This window comes from Salvelinus sp. IW2-2015, linkage group LG2 (assembly GCF_002910315.2).
Source record: "Salvelinus sp. IW2-2015 linkage group LG2, ASM291031v2, whole genome shotgun sequence".
Taxonomy (NCBI): Eukaryota; Metazoa; Chordata; class Actinopteri; order Salmoniformes; family Salmonidae; genus Salvelinus; species Salvelinus sp. IW2-2015.
The window spans coordinates 38,127,009-38,140,148 of record NC_036839.1 but is presented as its reverse complement, the minus strand read 5'-3'; the positions used below and the strand labels follow the sequence as shown (position 1 = coordinate 38,140,148).

General features: G+C 42.0%; 2 protein-coding genes across 2 annotated transcripts in view; one reads left to right on the top strand and one right to left on the bottom strand.

Annotated features, from left to right (window-relative positions):
- filip1l (filamin A interacting protein 1-like) overlaps window positions 1–8,220 on the bottom strand; it is a 35,592-nt gene extending 27,372 nt beyond the window's left edge. The window contains exon 1 of the mRNA XM_024010196.1: window positions 8,011–8,220. The gene's annotated coding sequence lies outside the window, so the exon portion shown is untranslated. The remainder of the gene's footprint in view (window positions 1–8,010) is intronic.
- cmss1 (cms1 ribosomal small subunit homolog) overlaps window positions 1–13,140 on the top strand; it is a 65,352-nt gene that overhangs the window by 44,969 nt on the left and 7,243 nt on the right. The window lies entirely within an intron of this gene.

Here is a 13,140-nt window from a genome sequence, read left to right as displayed (position 1 = left end):
GTTCTATAGGCTTTTTACCGTTTATGAAACAGTTCTTTCTTTGTGGGGTTTGTCTCTCTGTTTCTTGTCTTGGAGCATTCCAACTGCTGGCCTCTGTTTCACACATGCATGGCTAGTGCTACGCTCTCACATACTCATGACTGATGCATACGAAACTTCCCATCAGCTTAATGGGCCTTATTTATTGTTCTTATTTTGGCAGAACTGCCCTCTCAGTGGGTAATATATTTTTACAATTTGAGTGGTTATTTTCTTGGCTGGGTGTAGTCTCTTGGCTTTAAACAGACCTAAAACCACTCTTTCAGACTGTAGAAATACAGGATATAAGCCTGTCAACCATAACACTGTAACATGGAAAAGCACAGTCCATTTGAAGGTCATTGTGATGTAATGACATGTCGTTTACATTTTGGACTGAGGATATAAAATGGGGTGTGAGTCCTCTGTTGCAAAATAAAGACTGACCTTCTGTCAAGAGAGCTTAGTACATTCTCTGGATAGGGGAATCATGTGAAAGTCCACGTGTGTGTTTGTGTGTGTGTGTGTGTCTGTGATGGATACAGTATGCTTGCAAGGTAGTCAGGTTTGCACATTTACACACACTTGCCGTCCATCCACAGCCATCAGGTTGTAGATTCTTCTGGCATTGCATCAGAGTGCTACAGAGATGATAGAGAGAGGCTGGAGTGATCTTAAACATTAAACATCACACACTATCTGTCAGGGGGAAAGAGAGAGCTCAGAGATGTGCTTTGGCCCTCATAGACACATGGATATCACATGCAACCGCTCTGACATCACAGGTCAATGATTATATGATTCTGTACCCCTGCGTTGTGAATAAACCCAAGGCTAACTATCCTGGATGTTACATCACGAGAGGGGGCAAGAGAACCAGCTGGGAAATGACGCTACACACTTTGTGCACTTAAGGATGTGTTGTATTACTGTCTTACTAAGAAAATAGAAGCAAATCAAATGTGTTTGCCAAATGATTTGTAATCAACAGGTGTTGTAGACTAAGAGTAAAATGCTGACTGACGGGCCCTTCCCAACAATGCAGAGAGAGAAAAATGAGAAACGATAGAAAAATAATAACGTTAGGAATAAATCAAATCACATTTTATTGGTCACATACACATGGTTAGCAGATGTTAATGCGAGTGTAGCAAAATGCTTATGCTTCTAGTTCCGACAGTGCAGTAATATCTAACAAGTAATCTAACAATTCCACAACTACCTAATACACACAAATCTAAGTAAAGGAATGGAATAAGAATATATAKATTTATGGATGAGCAATTACAGAGCGGCATTGGCAAGACGCAATAGATGGTATATAAAATACAGTATATACATATGAGATGAGTAATGCAAGCTATGTAAACATCATTAAAGTTGCATTATTGAAGTGGCAAGTGATTTCAAGCCTGTATGTAGGCAGCAGCCTCTGAGTAACAATGACTATATACACTAAGTACCATCAGTCGATATGCAGTACTTGTACCCCGTGTATATTTCTTATTCAGTTTAAATCATTGGGGTGTTTTGACACTTGCCTGAATTAAAAAGCTTGCTCCAGTTCATTACCATCTGTCTCATGTGAGAGCTAATGTGTTGGTCAATCCAATAGGGGGCAGCATTTAGCCTATTCTGTTGTGATGCCACTTGTGACTAGGGAACTCTTATCATCCATTGTACTAAATAGACTGTAGGCTAGTGGTTGATCCATTTCACAGTCTACAACCTGTGCCTCTCCCCTTTCCTGAACTTGTCACTTCCTAACACTCCATTTAACATTAGATTTATACACTTAAACTACCTAAAAAGAGTCAACAAATGGTTGACCCTTTTTCAGTAGGGGAGGAAAATGTCTCTTGACCTCATGAGCAGAGAATCTCCCCAAACACGTTTCCTCAATCTCGGACATCTTTCACTGACAGTTAAAAGGGTTGTTTAATTTGTGCCTGTAGTTTGCTAAATTCGCTATTGATTTAACAATAACGGATGTTCAATAGTGTCTAAAGGAGGAAGAAAGAACAGGCCTCAACGTCATCAATATATTCTCTGGACTGCAAAATGGGCCATTTCTACTTGACCTGGGATGAAGTATAGATTTTTAACCACTTCATTGATTAAAAAAAGTTATCTAGAATTTATGAAACACGGAAACATGTTATTTTGCTGACCTGAAAGGTCAAAGTGAACATGATGAGAAATGGGCCTGGGATATCATAGTGCTCAGTGGTACTGTAGAATTCAGAACCAAACCCAGTTTACCTGGCAGCTGTGTACTTGTTGTCTAGCCAGGAGAGTGGAAGACAGAAAGATGCTTTAAAAGGAATTGTGTTGATGAGTTAGGCTTTATACACCTCTTTTGCAGGTGCTTAGGGTGATTTATATTGTATTAGGAGGTTACTCACCTCGTCCACTACCAATGGATGTTAATGTTACGCATATAACATCTCAAGTGAGATTAATCGTGTTGAAATTGCACACGCACACAGCGGTTGATATCCTGCAGGGCTGAGTGGTATCTTTAATCAGACTAATAGTTAGCCCTGGTAGTGATTAAGAGCTTTACTCAGGGCACTTAGGCCTATCTGCCCCGCAGGGATAATCACCCGGAGTGTGTCTGCACGTGTTTTTGGTGTGRGTCTGCACGTGTTTTTGGTGTGCGTCTGCACGTGTTTTTGGTGTGTGTTTGCACGTGTTTTTGGTGTGTGTGTGTATTTTCAAGAGTCCACCTGGTTCTTATACAGTACTCAAAACCAGTCTGTGATTTGATCATGACTTTACAACAGTGCCCAGTGAACAACATGGTGCCTGTCTGGTTTCAGCTGATTTCTGCCTCAATCTATTGATCATCTCAAAAACCAATTAACATTAATGATTCCCATTTAAACCAGGCATCTCCATTTATCCCCGTCTCTCCCTCCTGTGAACTCATTCACCTGTTAGCCTTATCTGTGACCAGAACAGCCTATAACCATCTGGTCTGACCAGGGAGGATCAGGGGTTAGGAAATGAGGGCATTCATGTGGTCCCGTGTGGCTGCATGGCTCTTGCAACGCCAGGGGTCCCACTGGGAACCAGTATGAAAAAATAAAATGGATGCACTCACTACTGTACGTCTCTCTGGATTAGAGGTCGACCGATTATGATTTTTCAACGCCGATACTGATTATTGGAGGACAAACAAAAGTCGATTCCGATTAATCGGCCCATTTTTATTTATTTATTTGTAATAATGACAATTACAACAATACCGAATGAACACTTATTTTAACTTAATATAATACAGTAATCCCTCGTTTATCGCGGGGGTTACGTTCCGAAAATGACCCGCGATAAGTGAAATCCGCGAAATAGATTTTTTTTTTTTTTTACAATTAGCAACTATTACATGTATACAAATACAGTGACTCACGTGTAGGCCGTTTCGTCGACATTATGGGTTTAGGAGATGTTCGAAATTACAAGATAATTTGGCCAACTTAATGTAAATTTGCCAAGCTGTTTTATGTACGTACACATAACTGCACGAGACGACAAAATGATAGCACAATTCGTAGCATGTTTTGATACAAGAAGCGGGAGTGAGTTTTTAGCGAATCAGAATGCAGAGCACAATGCACCAAAAAAAAAAAAAATGCATTATGAAAATCCGAGAAATAGCGAATCCGCGATAAGTGAACCGCGAAGTGGCGAGGGATCACTGTACATCAATAAAATATATTTAGCCTCAAATAAATAATGAAACATGTTCAATTTGGTTTAAATAATGCAAAAACAAAGTGTTGGAGAAGAAAGTAAAAGTGCAATATGTTTGCAATGTGCTTGCTGTTTGGGGTTTTAGGCTGGGTTTCTGTACAGCACTTCGAGATATTATCTGATGTACGAAGGGCTATATAAAATAAACTTGATTTGAACTTGATTTGAATATGTGCCATTTAAGAAAGCTAACGTTTAAGTTCCTTGCTCAGAACATGAGAACATATGAAAGCTGGTGGTTTCTTTTAACATGAGTCTTCAATATTCCCAGGTAAGAAGTTTTAGGTTGTAGTTATTATAGGACTATTTCTCTCTATACCATTTGTATTTCATTAACCTTTCACTATTGGATGTTCTTATAGGCACTTTAGTATTGCCAGTGTAACAGTATAGCTTCCATCCCTCTACTCGCTCCTACCTGGGCTCGAACCAGGAACACATCGACAACAGCCACCCTCGAAGCAGTGTTACCCATGCAGAGCAAGGGGAATAACTACTCCAAGTCTCAGAGCGAGTGACGTTTGAAACGCTATTAGCGCGCACCCCGCTAACTAGCTAGCCATTTCACATCGGTTACACCAGCCTAATCTCGGGAGTTGATAGGCTTGAAGCACAGCGAAGAGCTTTTGGCAAAACGCAGGAAAGTGCTGTTTGAATGCTTACGAGCCTGCTGGTGCCTACCACCGCTCAGTCAGACTGCTCTATCAAATCATAGACTTAGTTATAACATAATAACACACAGAAATACGAGCCTTAGGTCATTAATATGGTCGAATCCGGAAACTATAATCTCGAAAACAAGACGTTTATTCTTTCAGTGAAATACGGAACCGTTCCGTATTTTATCTAACAGATGGCATCCATAAGTCTAAATATTCCTGTTACATTGCACAACCTTCAATGTTATGTCATAATTACGTAAAGTTCTGGCAAATTAGGCGGCCCAAACTGTTGCATATACACTGACTCAGCGTGCAATGAACGCAAGAGAAGTGACACAATTTCACCTGGTTAATATTGCCTGCTAACCTGGATTTCTTTTAGRTAAATATGCAGGTTTAAAATATATACTTCTGTGTATTGATTTTTAGAAAGGCATTGATGTTTATGGTTAGGGACACAATGGAGCAACGATACGCACCGCATCGATTATATGCAACGCAGGACGCGCTAGATGAACTAGTAATATCATCAACCATGTGTAGTTAAGTAGTGATTATGATTGATTGATTGTTTTTTTATAAGATAACTTTAATGCTAGCTAGCAACTTACCTTGGCTTCTTCTGCATTCGCGTAACAGGCAGGCTCCTCGTGGAGTGCAATGTAATCAGGTGGTTAGAGCGTTGGACTAGTTAACTGTAAGGTTGCAAGATTGAATCCCCCGAGCTGACAAGGTAAAAATCTGTCYTTCTGCCCCTGAACGAGGCAGTTAACCCACCGTTCCTAGGCCGTCATTGAAAATAAGAATGTGTTCTTAACTGACTTGCCTAGTTAAATAAAGATTAAATAAAGGTGTAAAATTGTGTCCAAAAATACAGATTTCCGATTGTTATGAAAACTTGAAATCAGCCCTAATTAATCGGCCATTCCGATTAATCGGTCGACCTCTACTCTGGATGAGTCTGTCTGCTAAATGACTAAAATGTAAATGCTGTGGGTAATTTTCCCTACCCCTTAACTCTGTAGGATATTGTCTGGAATGAACTTGGGCAGTGTGTGTCTCATTTTTCCCCGTCCACCAACTCTCTCTGCTCTCCATTCTCTTTCTCATACCACCTCCCTCCCTCTCTCTCCTCTATTCACCTCTCTCTGTCTGTGTCTCTCTCTCTCTCTCTGTCTCTGGTGTTGTTGGGGTCAGAATGTGGTCCTGGGTGTAAAATAGGCTCTCTAATCCTGTGTCTCTAATGAGGGTGTTTAGGGCGCTACGCCCCCTGTGTCATTTTGGGATGTCCCAATAAGCAACATGACATGATAGAGAGGGATGCCAATTATCACCCCCCCCCCCTCTGACCTTTCACCTTTCCAGCCTGGACGACCTGTGTGTGTTTGGTAGGACTGGCCTAGAAGTGTGTGTGTGTGGCGCGATGGGCCCAGATGTGTGACAGTCGTTGGTCCCAGATGTGTGACAGTCGTTGGTCCCAAAATGCCAGTGACTTTTAGGAGCGACCTCTGTGGGATGCATCATTGGGGGTATTTTTACTGTTCACACGTCACTCTGTGTAAATGAGGGATTGAATGTGCCCAATGCCCGTCGGTACTTTTTGACGAGAACACAGACAGGCATACATACACACAGCCTAGCAGTGTTTCCCCTAGCTTGTTTCTCCCTTGGCGGGGGATAAAAGGCCTCTGAAGCAATAATCTGAAGAAACATGTTTGCTTTTTATGGCAATGTTGGTCTTTTTGTGAGTTCTGTATTTTTATTAGCATATTTACATACTAGGCTACCGTAGTTGTGTAGCCATAGTATGTACTGCATGTATTTGATCATTGATAGCATCCTCGCTAGTGGCTTTAAATCTGATTTAGCTTTAGCAGTCCAGCTGCTCTGAGGGGTTTTTGTGCTAGCATTAGCATAGTGTGCTCTAGCGTTAGAATGTTGTATTAATAGAGCTCTTTTCCTAGAGTCACCTCCAGGTATTCTGGAGGGAAATTTGATCTCTCCGCTGTTCCATGGGGGAGAAATGTATCCCTTGTACCAAGGCTCTCGGTTCCCCTACTGACCATACTACACACAAACATTCACACAGGTACACATTTAAAACATGCACACACACCTAGAGATGGTCACGGTTATTCAAAGTCAAAATATTAGACCGTACATTAGTATTTGAATACTTGCAAGAGTATTCATTAAAAAAAAATTAAATAATCATAGGCCTATTTTAACAATGAAAACGCATTGTCTAAATAAATTAAATCTATGTGACATTGATACACACATGACATTTGGAAATTCTTAATTCAATAAAACATTTTTGAATGTAGTTTTGACATGCGCTGTCTACAGTCAGTGGCCCCATGTGTAGCCAGCCACACAGGAGATCTTTAATCAATGCAAGATGGAATTAAAATGACAGAATTAAGTTAAATGAGGAGTGGGCTACAATGAGAAACCATCAGGTAGGCTGTTCCATCTAAATGGACTTGTTGTAGACTAGGATGGGAAGTGCATTGAACAATCAGTAACCATTTTTGCCTAGATAGCAAACTAGCTAGCTGGCTATCTTAATAACTAGCTTTTTTAACATTGATTTGACGCTGTCAAGACAGGCACTACCAGCTGGAATGATAGATAACTTATGGCATCTACAGGTTTGTCTAACTAATGTGAGTCTGTATGGCTACTCTCTCCCTCCCGTGTCAAACTCGACTATCCATATATCTGAAAAATTGACATGTTATTTGACTAGTGAAATTATTTCAAATGCCCATCCCTAACACACACACACACGCACACGCACACGCACACACACACACACATATGCCTTTCCTGTTTTTAGACCCCCAACGTTATAGTGTTTGGTTTGTCAAGGTAAACCTGACCTCCAGCATAATCCTAAAATCAGTCAGACACTCGCTGAATTGGCTCAGCACACACACACACACACACACACACACACACACACACCGATACTGCTTGACCGGTTGTCAGGGGGGTCTTTGTGGCTTAAAGAGATTAGAGTTGGATTTGTCTCTCTGCACTCATTAGACATACAGTTCTTGGTTCATCGTTTATCCTACATTCCCTTGGCGCACAAATAGTCTGGGTTGTTCAAAGTCAACCAGGGTCTTGTGTTTGGTGAGTCAGTCCTTGTTTCCCAGCACCAGACTGTTTCCCAGCACCAGACAGAAGAAAGGGCATCATTTCAGTTTCACACAGTCAGTCACACACTCAGATCCTCACACATCGACTGTGTTAGGAGTTTGAAGGCAGTCAAACTTGAGAAGCAGACAATCACAATTTTTAGAACTGAGAAATAAACAGCAGCTAAAACGAGCTCTATCCAAACCGGCCCAGGGCAACCGCAGACCGGCCCAGGGCAACCGCAGACCGGCCCAGGGCAACCGCAGACCGGCCCAGGGCAACCGCAGACCGGCCCAGAGGAGGTTCTATTTCTATGAGAGCAACTCTGTCTACAAAGCCAGTGTTCAGACAGACCATTTAACTGGTCTGACTTTCTATCTGTCAACCTGGGTTAACACCAGACCAGTTAATAGACAGGCCAACGTACCTGCAGGGCTGATGGACCAGACAGGTGATTCTGTGAGGCCTTGGCTGTGCTACTCCGTCTGGTACTCCTTCTCCTTCACTGTCATCCAATAAAATGATCCCCCTTATGCGCTCTTCTTGTCCGTGTTTTGTCTTCTCCTTTATTCTCTTTTCTCTCTTGTGTCCTCACATTTCCTCAGATGTCCAGATAGGAAGGAAAGAGAGGGGGATGTGTGTGGTTTGGTCCTTAAAGATGGGATGGGGAGGGTGGACGGATGGAGAGAGGGAGCGATTGCCCTGACAGAGGACTGTAAAGTATAGAGTGAAGGGGTGGGGCCAGGGAGTAGTGGTTGGATCAGACCTACCATGCAGAAATGAGTTGGCCCTAATTAAATGTAACATGCGCGTGCACACACACACACACACACACACACACACACACACACACACACACACACACACACCCTCTTTCCTGCTATGACTAGGGCTGTGGCGGTCAGGAAATTTAGTCAGCCGGTGATTGTCAAGTAAATAACTGTCGGTCTCACGGTAATTGGTCGTTAATTAACATAAACACGTTTAGCATCTCCTGGCTTCCACACACTGATGCAGACCTTTGGAACATCTACATTTTAAAAAGTCGAATAAATCCATGTAATATAGCCTACACCTCCACAGTAAGTCCATTATTTATTTTTTGACAGGTCTAAAGAAGCGTGATATGAAGAAAATGTAGTCTATTTCAGAAGAACAGAACAGAATACTCTGAGTTGTCCTTAWGTTAGGTTCTGATCTGGTTATGCCAAATGGCTGGGCTACACTAGTTCATTTAGCAGACAAGATTTGCTTAGAATTCCGTGGCATTATTTTATGGTAAGAAGAATACCATTGAACAAAGCTGAATAAAATAGAAAGGATATTTTCTCCAAACGATTTGAGGGAGTGCGCACATACGACTATTCTGTGTTGAGCAGTTAACAAAGATAGCTATTCCTATATGCTTAATTTAGAGTTATTAATGTAACTAGTTGTTCTACAAACGTTGGGCTATAGGTTTTGATTTTTAGTACATTGTAAGGCTGCGTGATGCAACTCTGATTTGAAAAAAGTTGCTTGAAAGGCATGATCTCTGCTTAGTTTTTTTTTGCGCAGGCTGTACACACTCCAATAGTCTCTCATTCACAATTTGACAAGCACTTGATAATGTCTAGAATTTCACGGCGGCATCCCCTTTGATGATGATTGGCATCTTACATTCAAACACTGAATCCTGATCTAGGATAACTTTTAAAACATGAAATTATTTGGCTTGCTCTAAAAGGATTTGGCTAAAAGCAAATTACACTAGCCTGTAATGCACCCTAAAAAGAATCGATGCCTTTTGTGGGCGGTGTCTTTCTCCCTGAGTACTCTGTGCTCCATCACGTGATCGGGTCTTTCTCACAGGCTACAAGTGAAGACCAACACATTGTGGACGCAACTGCGCGCTTCCTTATCCAATTCCGAGATGCATATTGAAGATATTGGAAAAACTGTCCACATTTACTTTATCAGCCAACAAGATGAGTAGGCCTAACAAACAGCAAAACCACTAGCCTGTCAATTTAATACAAATCAATACAACCACTAGCATAAAAAAATCTGACGCAACAGATCAGAATATTTAGCTTAAAATGTTGTCTATTTTTACACATTAAAAGCACAGTGATCATTACTTTTAAGACATGAAGGTCAGTTAATCCGGAAAATTTAAAGTACTTTGAAAGTTTCTTCAAGTGCAGTTGCAAAAACCATCAAGCGCTATGATGAAACTGGCTCTCATGAGGACCCCCACAGGAATGGAAGACCCATAGTTACCTCTGCTGCAGAAGATGAGTTCATTAGAGTTAACTGCACCTCAGATTGCAGCCCAAATAAATGCTTCACAGACTTCAAGTAACAGACACATCTCAACATCAACTGTTCAGAGGAGACTACGTGAATCAGGCCTTCATGGTCGCAAAGAAACCACTACTAAAGGACACCAATAACAAGAAGAGACTTGCTTGGGCCAAGAAACACAAGCAATTGACATTAGAGAGGTGGAAATCTGTCTTTTGGTCTGACGAGTCCAATTGTGAGATTTTTGGTTCCAACCGCCGTGTCTTTGTGAGACGCAGAGTAGGTGAACGGATGATTTCCGCATGGAGGAGGTGTTGGGGGTGCTTTGCCGGTGACACTGTAATTTGTTAAGAATTCAAGGCACACTTAACCAGCATGGCTACCACAGCATTCTGCAGCGATACGCCATCCCATCTGGTTTGCGCTTAGTCCCGCTATCATTTGTTTTTCAACAGAACAATGACCCAACACACCTCCAGGCTATATAAGGACTATTTGACCAAGAAGGAGAGTGATGGAGTGCTGCATCAGATGAGCTGGCCTCCACAATCACCTGACCTCAACCCAATTGAGATGGTTTGGGATGAGCTGGACCGCAGAGTGAAGGAAAAGCAGCCAACAAGTGCTCAGCATATGTGTAACTCCTTCAAGACTGTTGGTAAATCATTCCTCATGAAGCTGGTTGAGAGAATGCCAAGAATGTACAAAGCTGTCATCAAGGCAAAGGGTGGCTACTTTGAAGAATCTCAAATATATGATATATTTTATTGTTTTAACACTTTTTTGGTTACTACGTGATTCCATATGTGTTATTTCATAGTGTTGATGTCGTCACGATTATTCTACAATGTAGATAATAGTTAAAAAAAAAAGAAAAAAAAAAAAGAATGAAAAACCCTTGAATGAGTAGGTTTACCCTGTGGTTTATTTTCATGCCAGCCAGGTAGACTATATTCCTGTTGTAAATATAATTAATATGCTTAGTATTAGGAAAGTTGAGAAATAAATATAGTAGGCCTAGCCTATAGAAAGCTGATCTTTTTAGTGGAGGTCATGGCTCTTTTCTCGCGCAATTGAATAGCCTATAGAAATGTTGCGCAACATGAGCTCATGGGCTCTCATGAAGTGTTTTGATTAGATTTTTGATGACATTTGCATTGATGTCAGAGTGATTAGAGGGACAATAGAGTGCTGAGAACAAGCAGTTAACAAGTTTGGTAGGCTACTAATGACCATCAGCAGCATCAGAGCTGGGAGAAGCCTAATTACCATGACTACACGGTCACGTGGAATTTGACTGCTTTTGTACCTCTTGACCGTTGTGGCGGTAATACGGTCACCGCAACAGCCCTAACTACAACAGCCCTAACTACGACCCCCCAGTGCCTAAACCCACAAACCCCCTACCCTCTCTCCCCTGGACAGATGGACTGACTGAAAAGTGATGGTGGGAGAACGAGGGACAGATCGAGATGGGGGCAGAGAGGACAAAACAGGGTGACCAATATGGAGAAAGTGGTTAACCTTCACACACACACTCTCCAGTCGGTCCGCAGTTGGTCGACGGTGCAGTTTGTCATTGTAGTATTTTGAGCTGCATGTCTGGCTAATGCACGTCACTGTCAGCTATGCTGGACACTCAGAGCATGAACCAACCGTCCTGCAAAGTGAGTGGACTAAAAAGATCAGTGGACACCCATGTGTTACTCCAAACATATACCACTGCATTACTCTAAATCAGAGGTCTCCAACAGGTCGATGGTGAGCTACCATAGTTCACCAAAGAGGAGCTCGCCAAATAATTCTGAAAGCACATGCAATTTTTAATGTGTTCCATCACAGTGTCATAAACAAATCTCACAAGTATCAGACACCGCAAGCTCCCAGCTACTATGTAATCAACGTGACGTTTACATTATCCTACCTCTGGTTAGCCACTATTGACTTTAAAAGCCAATCCTAACACACTGTCTGTTAATACATTTCCAGTAATATTGCACCTGTCTGTCACTACGTGTGTAGCCAGTTGATGTGATAACTGTCTTGTGGGTTMAAATGTTTTTTTTTCACCCAAGCCTTCTCAATTAAATGTTAACTGCAAAGTAGGCTTACCTGGCAGAAGTATATCATTTGTATCTATTATTTGTCATGAGCAGCAGCAGTACAGAACCATCACTAGATGCACCATTAAAGGACCAGATATGCAGTTAAATGTGAATTACACTAAAGAAGGGAACAGGGGAGCAGGTAGCTGACTAGTGGATATTCAGCAGCCTGATGTTCTGGGGTTAGAAGCTCTTGGCCAGTCTTCCAGTTGTTGTCATGATGCTCCTGTACTGCCCGCGTCTTATTGATGGAAGCGGGGGAGAACAGGCCGTGGCTCGGGTTGCTGAGGTCTCTGATGATCTTGGCCTTCCTGCGACACCTGGTGTTGTCGGTGTCCTGGAGGGCAGGCAGTGTGCACCCAATGATTGGTTCGGCTAAGCATACCACCCTCTGTAGTGCCTTGCYATCCACGTTGGTGGAGTACGTGTACCAGGCTGTGATGCAGCAAGACAATATGCTCTCAATGGGGCTCCTGTAGTACACTGTGAGGGACCTTTGGCACAGGCCACATCCTGAGGTTGAAGAGTTCGCCACGGTGGGCGAAAAATAGAATGTTTAATAGTATGCGACATTTTGAGAATCGATTATGGTTTAAAAGCCAGGATGTTATTTCAGCTCTTCATTTGGTAGATTTCGATGCACACTTCTCCACAATCCATTCAAGCCGCCAAACAAAACAATTTGTCTTCCTCATTGGGAAGGTACCCAAAGCTTCTGCAGTGCTGTTCAAATGTAGGCAAAGTAGATTGTGTTCTCCTTAAAATGATAACGAGTATTGCATCGTATGCTACGTCTTTGAAAACAAAAGTCTTTCAACAAACTGTTTACCCGAAGCGTGTCTGTTTTCTCACTGGAAAGTGGTTATTGTTCTCGTGGTCTTCGTCAGCTTTTAAACTAAATACTAAACCATCTTTTGATTTCAGAATGTGTGGGCACCGGGGACTCAGGATGTGGCTGTGTTGTTGATGTCATGTTAATCAGGCCGTTTGATTGTTTTAGTTTTGTAGGCGTGGCTACCTATTTAATTAATGGATTAAGCCTTAGCAGTCATTCTGATCTCGTTCCCAATGATCAGTGCTTTAGTTTACTATGTTGCTTTCCAGCAGTTCTGAATTTGTGATGCACCCGGCTGTCCACGTGCTTCTGTACAACAGTGTTTTGATTT